Source organism: Arachis duranensis, chromosome 6, assembly GCF_000817695.3.
Source record: "Arachis duranensis cultivar V14167 chromosome 6, aradu.V14167.gnm2.J7QH, whole genome shotgun sequence".
NCBI classification, from domain to species: domain Eukaryota; kingdom Viridiplantae; phylum Streptophyta; class Magnoliopsida; order Fabales; family Fabaceae; genus Arachis; species Arachis duranensis.
This window is the reverse complement of record NC_029777.3, coordinates 33,995,357-34,011,534: the sequence shown is the minus strand read 5'-3', so window position 1 is coordinate 34,011,534 and position 16,178 is coordinate 33,995,357. Positions and strand designations below refer to the sequence as shown.

Below are 16,178 nucleotides of genomic sequence, written 5' to 3'. Positions count from 1 at the left end.
GAAGGTCTAAACCTTGTCTGTGGTATTCTGAGTAGGATTCAATCATTGAATGACTATGACGAGCTTCAAACTCCTGAAGGCGGGGCGTTAGTGACAGACGCAAAAGCATCACTGGATTCTATTCCGGGCTGATCGAGAACCGACAGATGGATAGCCGTGCCGTGACAGGGGGCGTTGAACATTTCCACTGAGAGGATGGGAGGTAGCCACTGACAACGGTGAAACCCTTGCATACAGCTTGCCATGGAAGGAGCCTTGCGTGTTTGAAGAAGAAGACAGTAGGAAAGCAGAGGTTCAGAAGACAGAGCATCTCCAAAACCTCAGCCTATTCTCCATCACTGCAATTCAAGTACCTGTTTTATGTTCTTTTGCTTTTTACAATCAATCCTGATAATCTTTGATATCCTGACTAAGATTTACAAGATAACCATAGCTGATATCCTGACTAAGAGTTACAAGATAACCATAGCTTGCTTCAAGCCGACAATCTCCGTGGGATCGACCCTTACTCACGTAAGGTATTACTTGGACGACCCAGTGCACTTGCTGGTTAGTTGTGCGGGATTGCAAAGTGTGATTGCAATTTCGTGCACCATCTCCTTCTATGATAACTCCAACTGAGTAACATAGATGGCAAATAAGGTGAGGAAAAGCTAGCCTTGCCATGGTGGAGGGCTTTTTGGCTATTTTGTAGATTTCATTGGAGATGACTTCATGAACTTCTACTTCCTCTCCAATCATGATGCTAGTGGGAATGTTGGAGCGTTGAATGAACTCCAACCATCCTCTAACCACAGGCTTGAGGTCCAGTCTTCTCAGTTGAACTGGCTCGCCTTTGGAGTCTCTTTTCCATTGAGCTCCTTCCACACATATGTCCATGAGGACTTGGTCCAACCTTTGATTAAAGTTAACCCTTTTAGTGTAGTGGCGTTCATCTCCTTGCATCATGGGCAAGTGGAACGCCAACCTCACATTTTCTGGACTAAATCTAAGTATTTCCCCTGAACCATTGTGAGATAATTCTTTGGACTCAGGTTCATACTTTGATCATGGTTCTTAGTGATCCATGCATTGGCATAGAATTCTTGAACCATTAAGATTCCGACTTGTTGCATGGGGTTGGTTAGGACTTCCCAACCTCTTCTTCGGATCTCATGTCGGATCTCTGATGCCAGGGCATCTTGGCCAGTTTCACTGACCTTTTCTTTACTGTTTTTAGGGTAGTTTCATGCATTTCCTTAGGAAATAAGCTAGTTTTGGGTAGATATTTACTTACACCTTGATTCAAGCATACATTGTGAATTTTACATGATTTCATGAGGATTTTGCATGAATTTAGTGACAAATTGTATGTTGCATTACCCATGACTTGGACTAGAACTTTGATGCACTCTATTGCTTGATTTCAGGACCAAAGGAAGCAAGGAAGAACCACTTAGCAGTCACGTTAATCTAATTAACGTGGCCACTAACGTGGAATGGGAGGTAACTTGCAAAGTTAATGAGAAAAGTGATTGCCAATAACGCTCTCGAAGCCATCATTGCCCACGTTAAGAGTAACGTGAACTCTAACGTGAAGAAGGGACTTTGAGCCAACGTTAGTGACACTTAACATTATCACTAACGTTGGCCAATGATCATAAATGGCCACGTTAGAGTCCACGTTAACTTAGTTAACATGGCCTCTAACGTTAACAAGGGGAAGGAAGCCAACGTTAGTGACATTCAACATTGTCACTAACGATAGAAATGGTTTGCAAGGCCACGTTAGAAGCCACGTTAACCTAGTTAACGTGGACTCTAATGTGAGATAGGGGCATATTGGAACGTTAGTGACAATGTTGAGTGTCACTAACGTTCTCGAAGATTGGCATGGCTACGTTAAAAGAGCCACGTTAACTGAGTTAACGTGGACTCTAACGTAGGAAAGGGGGAGGCTCTCAACGTTATTGGGAAAGTTGAGTCCCAATAACGTGTGTGAAGGACAAAGAGGCAACGTTAGTGGCAACGTTTGTGCCACTAACGTTGAGGTTAACGTAGCCTTACTTGGGTAAGAAACGTTAGTGAAAAAGTTGAATGACACTAACGTTTTCGAACCCATTTTCTCACTGAATGTTAACACTTCTAACGTCCTGAGCTAAAGTCTGTGCCCACTTCACACTTTCTCTCTGCAAGTAAAACCAAGCCCAAGTGAAGAAGAGAACTGCTCAAAACTGAAGATCCAAAGGCCCAAGACTTGAAGAATCAACTAGAAGAATAGAAGAGTAGTATATATAGGAGTAGCTTTGAATTATTTGGGGAGTTGGAAAGAGTTCTGAAAAGGGGGAGAAAGCATTACTCTCTAATTTTTACTTTCTCTACTCTTCTAGTTCAGAATGTATTCTCTATCTTTGTTTTCATTTTTTAGAGCTATGAACAACTAAACCTATTTCATTGGGTAGGGAGCTCTGTTGTAATTTGATGGATCAATACTAGTTTTCTTCATTCTTCTTCTATCCTTTCTCTTGATTTTACTTGAAAGCTTTTGATCTTCATCCCATTGGGTAGTTATCTTGGAAAAGAAACTATTCAAACTTGGATCCCTTCTGAACCTTGAAAGAGGAATAAAGAGATCAAGCTAGAAATGCTTTCTCATGCTGGACCAAATTGGGTTTGGATGGATATGTGACTATAATCGTCTCAAAACTTGATTTGGGAATGCATGTGGTATAATTAGTGACCATACTTCATCTCTTCTCATGAGCAATTGACCAAGGAATTGGCTATTGATCAAGATTTGAGAGATTGAATTGCAAGAAATTGTAATTCAATCAATTAAGATTGCCAAGGAGATCAATGAATGCATTGATTGAGGAAGAGATGAAAATGAACTTAATCAGGAGAATTGCAACATCTCCTGCGCCCAATGAACTCCCCAATTCTGATCTCACCCATTCTCTTTAATTTCTGCGTTTATTTTCATGAGCAAACACCCCATTCCCATTTACAATTCTGCAATTTAATTTCAGTCATTTACTTCCAGTTCTTTAATTCTAGCATTTACTTTTCTGTCATTTACATTCCAGCCATTTTATTTTCTGCAACTCTCAACCCAAATTCTGAATTCACTCAACTAGAACAATCTTCTAATTAAAGTTGCTTGATCAATCAATCCCTGTGGGATTCGACCTCACTCTATTGTGAGTTTTTACTTGACGACAAATTCGGTACACTTGCCAAAGGAAATTTGTTGAGAGACAATTTCCACTTGCATCAAGTTTATGGCGCCGTTGCCGGGGATTAATTGTGCATCAACAATGATTAGATTTGAAGATTACTAGATTGAGCATTTTTGTTTTTTTTTTATTTAATTTTTTGTTTGAGTAATTTACTTTCTATCTTAGTTAACTTCTTCCCTTCCCCCTCTACTCTTTTGTTTTTCTTTGTTATTTACAATTCAGTTTGCTAACCCACTAACTGTTTGATATATTGCATCACTCACAACTAACACTAATTCTGACAACAAAACTATCTGCACATATTTTTACTTGCTTGTACTTGTTGGTTGTATGACAGGGAGAAGAAGCGGGGCTTCAAATTCCTTCGATTCTAAACTAGAAAGGACCCTCCTTAGATTAAGGAGGGAAGCAAGAGGGAAATGTGCAATCGGTGCTGAAGAGGAGGAGGAACACTTTGAACTAAACATGGAAGGCAACATAGAAAACCAACATGAAGAAGAGGCTAATAACCATGGGGGAGGAGGTAGAGCAAATCATGTTGGGGAGGATAGAAGAGTGTTAAGCTCTTATATCAATCCCAACCCAGGAAACTGTGGGAGCAGCATTCAGAAGCCCACCATACATGCCAACAATTTTGAGCTAAAACCTCAGCTCATCACTCTTGTGCAGAATAATTCCTCATTTGGAGGAGGTGCTAAAGAAGATCCGAATCAACACTTGACCACCTTCTTGAGGATTTGTGACACAGTGAAGTCCAATGGAGTCCACCAAGATGTCTATAGGATGCTCTTGTTCCCTTTCTCACTCAGGGACAAGGCATTTAAATGGCTCGAATCCTTCCCAAAAGAAAGCCTGACAAATTGGAAGGAGGTAGTGAATAAGTTTTTGGCAAGGTTTTACCCCCTGCAAAGGATCAATAGGCTGAGAACTGAAGTACAGACGTTTAGACAGCAAGATGGGGAGACACTTTATGATGCTTGGGAAAGGTTCAAAGACCTAACAAGAAGGTGTCCACCAAATATGTTTAATGAATGGGTGTAGTTGCATATCTTCTATGAAGGCTTGTCATATGAATCAAAGAAGGCAGTAGATCATTCCTCTGGAGGATCCTTGAACAAGAAGAAGACCATTGAAGAAGCCATAGATGTCATTGAAACTGTAGCTGAGAATGACTACTTCTATGCTTCTGAAAGAGGGAACACTAAGGGAGTAATGGAGCTAAACAATGTAGATGCTTTGCTGGCTCAGAACAAGCTCATTACCAAGCAGTTAGCTGACCTCACCAAGAGATGGAAAGGAACCAAGTGGCAACAATCACCACCTCATCAACAACCAAGAAGAAGTTGAAGAAGAGGACCTTGAGCAAGCCAACTACATTGGGAATTCACCTAGACAGAACCATGATCCATACTCCAAGACATACAACTCTGGATGGAGGAACCACCCAAACTTTGGGTGGGGGAATCAGCAAGAGCAAAGCCAAGACCAAAGATGTTACAACTCCAACAACAATGCAGCTCATCAACAATTCACACAGAGGACATATCAACACCCCCACAACAACACCTCTCATCCTTCCACCTCTAATCCCAATTTACCATCAATTGATGACAGACTCTCTAAGCTTGAAACCTTACTTGAAGGAGTATGCAAGAACGTCAGAAACAGTAAGGTATTTTGAGAGGAAGTGCAGTCAAACATGCATAATCAAAATGCTGCCATCAAGAAACTGGAGACACAAATTGGTTATCTATTTAAGTAGCTTTCTAACCACAACTTTTGCAATAATAACAATTCAAGCAAAGAGGAGGAGTGTCAAGCTATAACACTTAGGAGTGAGAAGGAACTTAAAGAACTCTCCCAAAAACCACAAGAAGAAGGCTCAACTGAAAAGGGAGAAGAGCAAGATGGAGTTCAAACTCCCACTTCAAGTCCACAAAAAGAAAAAGGGATGCCAAAACTGAACATCTCAAGAGCTCCATATCCTCAGCAGTTGAAGAAAAAGGAAGATGACAACCAGTTCGTGAGATTCTTGGAAATATTTAAGAAACTACAAATCAACATACCCTTTGCTGAAGTAATAGAACAAATGCCACTCTATGCCAAGTTCCTAAAGGAGCTGATGACTAAGAAGAGAAGTTGGAAGAACAATGAGACTGTGATAATAATTGAAGAATGTAGTGCTATCATCCAGCACAAACTACCCCAGAAGTTGAAAGATCCTGGGAGCTTTCAGATCCATTGAATTATAGAGGAAATCACAGTAGAGAAGGCCCTTTGTGACTTAGGAGCCAGCATCAATTTAATGTCAGTAGCAATGATGAGGAAGATGAGGATCGAGGAGGCTAAACCAACAAAAATGGCCTTACAACTGGCAGATCGATCGTTCAAATTCCCTCATGGCATAGTAGAGGATTTGTTGGTGAAAGTAGGAGACTTCATATTCCCGGCAGATTTTGTAGTGTTGGACATGCAGGAGGAAGCCAAAACCTCCATTATTCTGGGAAGGCCGTTCTTGACTACTGCTGGAGCTATCATTGATGTCCAAAAAGGTGATCTTACCTTGAGATTACACAATGAAAAGATGACATTCAATGTGTTCAAGGCCCTGAGTTACCCACCAGAACAATTAGGGGAATGCATGAGGATAGACGCACTTGAAGAAGAAGTGCAGGAGTGTTTCGAACAAAAAGAGAATGAAGAGCCCGAGAGATCAATGGAGGAGGAGTATATACCAAGTGAGGATGCTGCAACAGCAGAGAGTCACGTTCAAGATGCACCAAAGGAAGAGACTGAAAACTCAGAAGCACCTAAGGTTGAACTCAAAGCATTGCCACCCACTCTCAAATATGCATACCTAGGAGAAAATGAAAACTACCCAGTGATTATAAGCTCGTGCCTCAGCCAAGATCAAGAGGATGAACTGCTCAAGGTGCTACGGGAGCATAAAGACGCCATTGGATGGACCCTTGCTGACCTGAAGGGAATCAGTTCAGCTATATGCATGCATAAAATATTGTTGGAAGATGATGCAAAACCATCCATTCAATCCCAAAGGAGGCTGAACCCAATCATGGAGGAAGTGGTACAGAAAGAGGTTATGAAGCTTTGGCAAGGAGGAGTAATATACCCGATCTCAGACAGCCCTTGGGTCAGCCCCGTGCATGTTGTGCCCAAGAAGGGAGGAATCACTATGGTTCCCAATGAGAGGAACGAACTGATACTAAAAGGACCGTCACAGGATGGCGGATGTGCATTAACTATCGAAAACTCAACGAAGCTACACGAAAGGATCATTTCCCTCTCCCATTCATGGATCAGATGTTGAAAAGACTCGCAGGACATGCTTATTACTGTTTTCTTGATGGTTATTCAGGATATAACCAAATAGTGGTTGATCCTAGAGACCAAAAGAAAACTTCATTTACCTATACATATGGAGTCTTTGCCTACAGGCGCATGCCATTTGGGCTATGTAATGCACCTGCGACTTTCCAACGCTGCATGCTTTCTATCTTCTCAGATATGATAGAAAAATTCATTGAAGTTTTTATGGATGATTTCTCGGTATTCGGAGATTCCGTTACTAGTTGCTTGAATCACCTAACCTTGGTATTGAAAAGATGCCAAGAGACCAATTTGGTGTTGAACTAGGAGAAATGTCACTTTATGGTGACAGGAGGAATAGTTCTTGGCCATAAGATTTCTAACCAAGGAATCGAAGTGGACAAGGCTAAAGTGGAACTTATTGAAAAGCTTCCTCCACCCAGTGATGTCAAGGCAATTAGAAGCTTTTTAGGGCATGCTGGCTTTTACAGAAGATTTATTAAAGATTTTTCAAAAATAGCTAAGCCCTTGAGTAATCTCCTTGTGTCAGATACACCATTCATCTTCGATGAAACCTGTATATCGGCATTCAAGCATTTGAAAGAAAGATTGTCCTCTGCCTCTATCATCTCCCCACCTGATTGGAACTTACCCTTTGAATTGATGTGTGATGCATCTGACTTTGCAGTAGGGGCAGTGTTAGGGCAAAGGAAAAATAACTTAGTCCATGTGATATACTATGCTAGTAAGGTCCTCAATGATGCTCAAAGAAATTATACAACTACTGAAAAGGAATTGCTAGCCATAGTTTTTGCATTTGACAAGTTTAGATCGTACCTCATTGGTGCTAAAGTAATTGTTCTTACAGATCACACAGCACTTAAATATTTATTTGCCAAGCAAGAATCAAAACCAAGACTAATAAGATGGATCTTATTATTGCAGGAGTTTGATATTGAAATCAGAGACAAGAAGGGAGTGGAGAACAAGGTGGCAGATCACCTATCCAGGATTCCTCTTGAGGAAGGGGGAACACATGATATGAGTGTGAACGAGCTCTTCCCTGATGAGTAGTTAATGACAGTAAACAAAGCTCCATGGTTTGCAGACATTGCCAACTTAAAGGCAACTGGGGATCTACCTCCAGGGATCAATAAACATCAAAAGAGGAAGCTCATGAATAATGCAAAATACTTTTTCTGGGACGAGCCTTATCTCTTCAAGAAGTGTTCAGATGGAATCCTTAGAAGATGTGTTTCAGAAGAGGAAGGACGAGAAGTACTATGGAATTGCCACGGCTCATGCTACGGAGGCCACTTTGGAGGGGACAGGACTGCAGCAAAGGTGTTACAAAGTGAATTCTTTTGGCCCACCCTTTTCAAGGATGCCAAAGAATTGGTAAGGAGTTGCAATGAATGCCAAAGATCTAGGAACTTGCCCAAAAGAAATGCCATGCCACAGAATTTCATTTTGGAACTGGAAGTATTTAATGTGTGGGGAATAGATTTCATGGGACCATACCCAACCTCATATGCAAACAAGTACATCTTGGTAGCAATGGATTATGTGTCCAAATGGGTAGAGGCCATTGAAACCCCAACAAATGAAAACAAAGTGGTCATGAACTTCCTCAGGAAGAATATTTTCAGCCGGTTCAGAGTCCCAAGAGCCCTCATCAGTGATGGAGGGAGCCATTTTTGTAACAAACCACTAGAGACTCTTCTCCTACGATATGGGGTGAAACACAAGGTTGCCACACCTTACCATCCCCAAACAAGTGGACAAACGGAGATATCCAATAGAGAGCTAAAGAGAATTCTAGAGAAGACTGTAGATGCATCAAGAAAGGATTGGGCGAAGAAGCTGGATGATGCTCTTTGGGCATACAGGACAGCATTCAAAACACCACTGGGAATGTCCCCATATCAACTGGTTTATGGGAAAGCTTGCCATTTACCACTAGAATTGGAACACAAAGCTCTCTGGGCCATCAAGATACTGAACTTTGACAGCATTGCTGCTGGTGCAAAGAGGATCTTGCAACTGCAAGAAATGGAGGAATTCAGGTCACAAGCTTATGAAAATACTAAGATATATAAGGAGAAGGCAAAAAGGAGACATGACCTGCATCTTGCACCCAGGGATTTCGAAAAGGGGCAGCAAGTACTCCTCTACAATTCCAAATTGAGACTATTCCCAGGAAAACTCAAATCGAGGTGGTCAGGGCCTTTCATTGTCACTAAACTCTCACCATATGGACACATCGAAATCATGGATGAAAGGTCAGGGAGGACTTTTACAGTGAACGGACAAAGACTCAAGCATTATCTGGGCAACATGGGGGAAAACCCCAGAGTAAACTATCATCTCAAGTAGAGGAGGAATAGTCAAGCTAGTGACGATAAAGAAGCGCTTTGTTGGGAGGCAACCGAACCTTAGGTAACTACTTTTTCAGCTGCATTTCAATAAATATCACAAGTTGTTTCCCCGGCATTGCAAGGAGCTAAGTTTTGGTGTTCCACACCAAAACAATTCAAGAGTGAAAGTGCGATTCTAAGTTTGGTGTCCCATCAGAGGATGCTAGTTAAAATCACACTATACTCTCAAAGCACATTGCTAGCTCTAACCAACTAAGGGAACCACTTGGATATAGATTAGTCTTTAGTTAATTGGTTGCTAACAGTAAGATACGAGGTTTTACGCATGCATGCAAGGTTTTGTAGTAGGCAAGGAACTAAGTTTGGTGTTCACACAACCAAAATAAGTTCAGAAATCATAAGCATACATGCGAGCTGACTATTCCTCAAGTGCTTGGGAAACAAGCAACTTCCAATAACCTTGCAGGAAGCTTGTGAGGAGATGGTGCACCTTCAACTAAGAAAGTAAGGCATCAAGAACTATGACAATGACAACATGAAGGCAACTGGATTAGCGTAGCAAACCATCTCTCAAAGGTTGTATTGCTACTTAATTCCATCTACTCATCGTGTCAAAAATTGGAAGTCCGAATGCACTGTTAATTAATAGTCATGCGTTAATTGGAACCTAGTGCAACTCTGCATTTTAAGTTTTTATTGCTTAGGTCTATGTTTGTTGGTTCTTTAAGTGTTACTGCATCATACCATTACTTATTGTATGCGTGTCCTTTTGAATCAAATAAAAAAGAGAATGATTGTGTTTTAAAAAGACCAGTGGAGTTCATCATAAGGAGTAATTTTCTGAATCTTTGGTGTGATCATAAGTTAGCTAAGTTGGTTCAACCATAAGGTGGGAAGACAACTATCTGTTCTGAATACTATGCTTTGAACACACCCCATGAGACCAGCTAAGTAAGAAGATTCTAATAAGAGAAAGGGAAAGAACAATGAAAGTGAAAAACAAAAGAAAAAGAGTAAGCAATAAGGCTAGGCACCAATGGTTTTTAATCTTGAAGCATGTGTCTGTGGTGCTCCTGTGTGAGGGATTTACTTGGATGAATAAGCTCTTAGGGGTGCCTTATCACTTGGTAACTTGGGTTAACTAACCCGGGATTATCAGCTGAAAGTCCACTATCAAGAGTAACCCTCACTACAGAGCATTTAGTAACCCAAAGAAGTGCTGGACACCAAGGTCTCAAGAAGGAAAATAAATGAACTAGATGCCTGTGGTGTATATGTATGGGGGAGAGACTTGAGGGAGTAAGTCCTTAGGGGTGTCTCAACACCTAGCACCTTGAACCAACTGGTTCGGGAGTGTTGGCTGAAAGCTTATCTTAAAGAGTTGCCCCATTACAAAGCACCTAGCCTGAAGAACACAAATAAGCCCTGAAATGACAATAAAAGGATCAATAAAAGTCTCATGGTATGTAAGCAAAGCCAGTGTTTTAGAACATGATAAAGGTCTGAAAGCCAGTAATGGAATGAACCTAAGTTGCTATGCATGAAACCACCATAAAATCAGTAACATGACCTCCACAAGAATGACTTATTCCTCTTGCTATTTCATTCATCATTTTCTTGTTCCAGTACTTGCTTAGGGACAAGCAAGCTTTAAGTTTGGTGTTGCGATGCCAGGGCATCTTGGCCAGTTTCACTGACCTTTTCTTTACTGTTTTTAGGGTAGTTTCATGCATTTTCTTAGGAAATAAGCTAGTTTTGGGTAGATATTCACTTACACCTTGATTCAAGCATACATTGTGCATTTTACATGATTTCATGAGGATTTTGCATGAATTTAGTGACAAATTGTATGTTGCATTACCTATGACTTGGACTAGAACTTTGATGCACTCTATTGCTTGATTTCAGGACCAAAAGAAGCAAGGAAGAACCACTTTGCAGTCACGTTAATCTAATTAACGTGGCCACTAACGTGGAATGGGAGGTAACTTGCAAAGTTAATGAGAAAAGTGATTGCCAATAACGCTCTCGAAGCCATCATTGCCCACGTAAAGAGTCACGTTAACTAAGTTAACGTAAGCTCTAACGTGAAGAAAGGACTTTGAGCCAACGTTAGTGACACTTAACATTATCACTAACGTTCGCCAATGATCATAAGTGGCCACGTTAGACTCCACGTTAACTTGGTTAACGTGGCCTCTAACGTTAACAAGGGGAAGGAAGCCAACGTTAGTGACATTCAACATTGTCACTAACGTTGGCCTAAGGTGCAATGTACCACGTTAACTTTCCACGTTAACTTGGTTAACGTGGGAGCTAACGTGAGAAGCAAGAATGGTCGACAACGTTAGTGACACCCAACATTGTCACTAAAGTTGGAAGCAACCACAAAACCCCAAGGAGCCACGTTAACTTCTACGTTAACTTAGTTAACGTGGAAGCTAACGGCGATGAGTGAAAGATGAGCCAACGTTAGTGACACTCAACATTGTCACTAACGATGGAAATGGTTTGCAAGGCCACGTTAGAAGCCACGTTAACCTAGTTAACGTGGACTCTAACGTGAGATAGGGGCATATTGGAACGTTAGTGACAATGTTGAGTGTCACTAACGTTTTCGAAGATTGGCACGCCTACATTAAAAGAGCCACGTTAACTGAGTTAATGTGGACTCTAACGTAGGAAAGGGGGAGGCTCTCAACGTTATTGAGAAAGTTGAGTCCCAATAACGTGTGCGAAGGACAAAGAGGCAATGTTAGTGGCAACGTTTGTGCCACTAACGTTGAGGTTAACGTAGCCTTACTTGGGTAAGAAATGTTAGTGAAAAAGTTGAATGACACTAACGTTTTCGAACCCATTTTCTCACTGAATGTTAACACCTCTAACGTCCTGAGCTAAAGTCTCTGCCCACTTCACACTTTCTCTCTGCAAGTAAAACCAAGCCCAACTGAAGAAGAGAATTGCTCAAAACTGAAGATCCAAAGGCCCAAGACTTGAATAATCAACTAGAAGAATAGAAGAGTAGTATATATAGGAGTAGCTTTGAATTATTTGGGGAGTTGGAAAGAGTTCTGGAAAGGGGGAGAAAGCATTACTCTCTAATTTTTACTTTCTCTACTCTTTTAGTTCAGAATGTATTTTCTATCTTTGTTTTCATTTTTTAGAGCTATGAACAACTAAACCCATTTCATTGGGTAGGGAGCTCTGTTGTAATTTGATGGATCAATACTAATTTTCTTCATTCTTCTTCTATCTTTTCTCTTGATTTTACTTGAAAGCTTTCGATCTTCATCCCATTGGGTAGTTATCTTGGAAAAGAAACTATTCAAACTTGGATCCCTTCTGAACCTTGAAAGAGGAATGAAGAGATCAAGCTAGAAATGCTTTCTCTTGCTGGACTAAATTGGGTTTGGATGGATATGTGACTATAATCCTCTCAAAACTTGATTTGGGAAATGCATGTGGTATAATTAGTGACCACACTTCATCTCTTCTCATGAGCAACTGACCAAGGAATTGGCTATTGATCAAGATTTGAGAGATTGAATTGCAAGAAATTGCAATTCAATCAATTAAGATTGCCAAGGAGATCAATGAATGCATTGATTGAGGAAGAGATGAAAATGAACTTAATCAGGAGAATTGCAACATCTCCTGCGCCCAATGAACTCCCCAATTCTGATCTCACCCATTCTCTTTAATTTCTGCGTTTATTTTCATGAGCAAACACCCCATTCCCATTTACAATTCTGCAATTTAATTTCAGTCATTTACATCCAGTTCTTTAATTCTAGCATTTACTTTTCCGTCATTTACATTCCAGCCATTTTATTTTCTGCAACTCTCAACCCAAATTCTGAATTCACTCAACTAGAACAATCTTCTAATTAAAGTTGCTTGATCAATCAATCCCTGTGGGATTCGACCTCACTCTATTGTGAGTTTTTACTTGACGACAAATTCGGTACACTTGCCGAAGGAAATTTGTTGAGAGACAATTTCCACTTGCATCAATCTCCGGATACTCATTTTTCTTGAGCTTGAAAGGGACCTCCGGGATCACCTTCTTCTTTGCCACAACATAATAAAAGTGGTCTTGATGGCTTTTGGAGATGAATCTTTCCATCTCCCATGACTCAGAGGTGGCAGCTTTTGTCTTCCCTTTTCCTTTTTTATAGGATTCTCCAGCCTTAGGTGCCATTGATGGTAATGGAAAACAAAGAAGATTATGCTTTGACCACACCAAACTTAAAATATTGCTCGCCCTCAAACAAGAGAAGAAAGAAGAGAAGAAGAAGAAGAAAATATGGAGGAGAGTGAGGGGAGATGGAGTTGGCCAAGGTATAGAAGAGGGGGTTTTGTTGTGTGGAAATGAAGTAGAATGGAAGGGTATATATAGGGAGGGGAGAGGGTGTAGTTTCGGTCATTTAGGGTGGGTTTGGGTGGGAAAGTGTTTTTGAATTTTGAAGGTAGGTGGGGTTTATGGGGAAGAGTGGATGGATGTGAGTGGTGAAGGGGGTAATTGGGAAGAGAGATTGAAGTTGTTGGGAAGTGTGTTTTGGGGAATAGTGTTATAGGATTAGGAGGTAAGGTGGGAATATGTTAGGTGGGGATCCTGTGGGGTCCACAGATCCTGAGATGATCCTATGGGGTCCACAGATCCTGAGGTGTCAAGGATTTACATCCCTGCACCAATTAGGCAAGTAAAATGCCTTTGCACACCATTCTGGCATTTGAACACTGAGATGATGCACACTCTGGGCGTTCAACGCCCATGTGTAGCATGTTTCTGGCGTTGAACGCCAGTTCTATGCTTGTTACTGGCGTTCAGCGCCAGCTTTCCTCAAGGCACATTCCTGGCGTTCAGACGCCAGAATGTTGCTTGTTTCTGGCGTTCAGCGCCAGATTCATGCTCTGTTCTGGCGTTGAACGCCAGCCAGATGCTTCTTACTGGCGTTGAACGCCAGTATGTCCTCCCTCCAGGGTGTGATTTTTCTTCTGCTGTTTTTGATTCTGTTTTTAATTTTTATATTTTTTTCGTGACTCCACATGATCATGTACCTAATAAAACACAAAATAACAATAAAATAAATTAAAAATTAGATAAATAAAAAATTAGGTTGCCTCCCAACAAGCGCTATTTTAATGTCATTAGCTTGACAGTGGGCTCTCATGGAGCCACAAAGGTGATCAGGTCAATGTTGTATAGTTCCAACACCAAACTTAGAGTTTGGTTGTGGCCTCCCAACACCAAACTTAGAGTTTGACTGTGGGGGTTCTTCTTGACTCTGTACTGAGAGAAGCTGTTCATGCTTACTCTCTTTTGTCACAGAGGGATGGCCATGTGCCTTAAACACAAGGTAGTCCCCATTCAATTGAAGGACTAATTCACCTCTGTTGACATCTATCACAGCTCCTACTGTGGCTAGGAAAGGTCTTCCAAGGATGATGCACTCATCCTCTTCCTTCCTAGTGTCTAAGATTATGAAATCAGCAGGGATGTAAAGGCCTTCAACCTTTACTAACACGTCCTCTACTAATCCATAAGCTTGTCTCAATGAATTGTCTGCCAATTGTAATAAGAACAAGGCAGGTTGTACCTCAATGATCCCCAGCTTCTCCATTACAGAGAGTGGCATAAGATTTATCCTGACCCCAGATCATACAGAGCTTTTGCAAAGGTCATGGTGCCTATGGTACAAGGTATCAAAAACTTGCCAGGATCTTGTTTCTTTTGAGGTAGAGTTTGCTGAATCCAGGTATCTAGTTCATTAATGAGCAAGGGAGGTTCACTTTTCCAAGTCTCATTACCAAACAACTTGGCATTCAGCTTCATGATAGCTCCTAAATATTGAGCAACTTGCTCCCCAGTCACATCTTCATCCTCTTCAGAGGAAGAATAGTCTTCAGAGCTCATGAATGGCAGAAGGGGATTTAATGGAATCTCTATGGTCTCTATATGAGCCTCAGATTCCTTTGGATCCTTACTAGGAAACTCCCTCTTGCTTGCGAGACGTCCCAGGAGGTTCTCCTCACTAGGATTTTCGTCCTTCTCCTCCCTTGTGCATTCGGTCATATTGATCACATCAATGGCCTTGCACTCTCCTTTTGGATTCTCTTCTGTATTGCTTGGGAGAATATTGGGAGGAGTTTCAATGACTTTCTTACTCAGCTGGCCCACTTATGCCTCCAGATTTCTGATGGAGGATCGTGTTTCACTCATGAAACTGAAAGTGGCTTTTGACAGATCAGAGACTAAATTTGCTAAATTAGAGGAGCTTTGTTCAGAATTCTCTGTCTGTTACTGAGAAGATGATAGAAAAGGATTGTTATTACTGAGCCTATTTCTTCCACCATTATTAAAGCCTTGTTGAGGCTTTTATTGATCCTTCCATGAGAAATTTGGGTGATTTCTCCATGATGAGTTATAGGTGTTTTCATAAGGTTCACCCATGTAATTTACCTCTGCTATTGCAGGGTTCTCAGGATCATAAGCTTCTTCAGAAGCTGCCTTTTTAGTACTGTTGGATGCATTTCGCCATCCATTCAGACTTTGAGAGATCATGTTGACTTGCTGAGTCAACACTTTGTTCTGAGCCAATATGGCATTCAGAGCATCAATTTCAAGAACTCCCTTCCTCTGAGGCATCCCATTATTCACGGAATTCCTCTCAGAAGTGTACATGAATTGGTTATTTACAACCATGTCAATGAGTTTTTGAGCTTCTGCAGGTGTTTTCTTTAGGTGAATGGATCCACCAGCAGAATGGTCCAGTGACATTTTTGAAAACTCAGATAGACCATAATAGAATATATCTAATATGGTCCATTCTGAAAACATGTCAGATGGACACCTTTTGGTCAACTGCTTGTATCTTTCCCAAGCTTCATAGAGGAATTCACCATCTTTTTGTTTGAAGGTCTGAACATCCACTCTAAGCTTGCTCAGCTTTTGAGGAGGAAAGAATTTATCCAAGAAGGTCGTGACCAGCTTATCCCAGGAGTCCAGGCTATCCTTAGGTTGTGAATCCAACCATATTCTAGCTCTGTCTCTTAGAGCAAAAGGGAAAAGCATGAGCCTGTAGACTTCAGGATCTACTCCATTTGTCTTAACAGTCTCACAAATCTGCAAGAACTCAGTTAAAAACTAATAAGGATCTTCAAATGGAAGTCCATAGAACTTGCAGTTTTGTTGCATTAAGGCAACTAATTGAGGCTTAAGCTCAAAATTATTGGCTCCAATGGCAGGAATGGA

The 16,178-nt window shown here is 41.0% G+C and overlaps 1 non-coding gene across 1 annotated transcript; it reads left to right on the top strand.

The window, feature by feature from the left end:
• Positions 1–15,762: 15,762 nt before the first annotated feature.
• LOC127740401 (small nucleolar RNA R71) lies at positions 15,763–15,866 on the top strand. Its single transcript, XR_008001078.1, has one exon. It is a non-coding gene; the product is annotated as a small nucleolar RNA R71 (small nucleolar RNA).
• The last annotated feature ends 312 nt before the right edge of the window (positions 15,867–16,178 follow it).